General features: G+C 44.8%; 1 long non-coding RNA gene across 1 annotated transcript; it reads left to right on the top strand.

Annotated features, from left to right (window-relative positions):
* Nucleotides 1-49: 49 nt before the first annotated feature.
* Nucleotides 50-1666, top strand: LOC135980715 (uncharacterized). The gene is made up of 3 exons (XR_010597629.1): nt 50-188; nt 448-528; nt 1305-1666. It is a non-coding gene; the product is annotated as an uncharacterized LOC135980715 (long non-coding RNA).
* The last annotated feature ends 22 nt before the right edge of the window (nt 1667-1688 follow it).

Raw genomic sequence — 1688 nt, forward strand, 5'->3', positions numbered from 1 at the left:
ACCTGAGATTTTATCAATTTAATTTGGCTATTCCATGTAGTATGTAGAAGAGCAAAGTCCATTCTGCTTTCCTCTTCTATGTGGAATGGGTGAGCGGAACAGAGGAAGCACTGCTAGAGCCCAAGTCCTGTGTCACCCTCTGGTATAGCGAGGTTGCCACCTTCTGACTGGCAAATGGAAAATGCCAGGTATGCATTAACGTTTGCAGTGTAGTTGTAGCTGTGTCGGTCCCTGGATATTAGAGAGAAGGTGGGTGGTCCAGTAAAAGATATTACTTCACCCACCTTGTCTCTCAGGTATGCATTAATGTAACGAATGGGACCAGACTGCTGCCATCTCTTCAGCTGCTCCTGTGGTTTGTAGTTTGAGCTCTTTGCCTGTGTTGAAATTCACTAAAAAAGAAATAATTAACTCTACTACTGTATTCCCCCCACCCCCCCATATCAGTGTTTGCTTTTCTGGTGCAGAAAGATTGAAGGGAACAGACGAGAACCTATGTGGGAATTTAACTTCAAATTCAAAAAACAGGTATGAAAGCTAACCACTTGCCATTGAAATGTCAGGGCGGTAAGGTTTTGAAGCCATAATGATTTTTCTTCCAGAGTTGTTATTGATGGGCGCAGTAGAGCAATTAAAATCAGATCTCCTGGTAAAAGAAATACATGTTGCCAAATGCAGAGGTGGGCACGTAATGCACTTGTGGAGCTGCTGAGTAGGGAAACTAGAGCAGGAGGCAATTCTTACTGCTTTAAAACAGGCCAACGTTTTCAGTCTTGAGTGTCTAAAGGATTAGATCCCTATGTCCATATTTAGGCTGCCGATTGCCTGCCCCTAACCCAACGTGCTGAGTATCTATAGCCCCAAATACCTTCAGTGGGGAGTTGCGATGACTCGGCTCCTCTGAAAAGCCAGTCACTTTGATTTAGTGGCCTACGGTTAGGGACCCAAGTTTGAAATGTGTTGCATTAATGTCTTTTCTCTCGTCACACGGAAAGCCTTTCCAAAGCTAACCAACCCTTTTCTCAGGGGGTGACAGTAATCTTTGTGAAACCCTCCTTTAACCAGACTCAGGATAAATGTATAATACCGAGCACCCTATCAGGACCTGCAGAGTCTGTCTTCAAAGAGACAGTCTTGCAAACCCTCCATCCCAGGGTTTTCATCGACCATGGCACTCTTTGGCCCGAACAGTTGGGTGTTAGGCGGGAATCTGCTGCTGAGCCAGGATGGTCTCTAGACATGAAGTGAAATTTCTGGTTGGCTTCAGTTGAGTTGAATGAACCGGTCTGTCTCGTTCTGTCAAGCCTCCCAGATTGAAGAGTAACTGTTGCAAAGGTCTTCAGCCACCTGTTCAGTATGAGGATGTTCACACAAATCCTGAGCAGGACTGCTGTCTGCTGCAAATCACCACCCTCAACTTCATCTTCCTGTCGGTAGTCATGGGTATGATATTTACCTTGGTAAGTGTTAAGAAATCTGCATGTAAGCACCATCAAAATGTGCTAAGAAAATGGTCTGGTCATTACCGCTTGTCTGTAAATCTTGCTGCACCAGCAGACTAATTAATATGCATTTCCCTAGTGCATTGGGGCCATCACTCAAGGATCTCTTCAGTTTAGTTTCTGCAAGTCACTAAATTCTCTGATGGTTGATGTAGATTCATGGCAACAGCCCTCGAGGCCCAACTA

This window comes from Chrysemys picta, unplaced genomic scaffold (assembly GCF_011386835.1).
Source record: "Chrysemys picta bellii isolate R12L10 unplaced genomic scaffold, ASM1138683v2 scaf7183, whole genome shotgun sequence".
Taxonomy (NCBI): domain Eukaryota; kingdom Metazoa; phylum Chordata; order Testudines; family Emydidae; genus Chrysemys; species Chrysemys picta.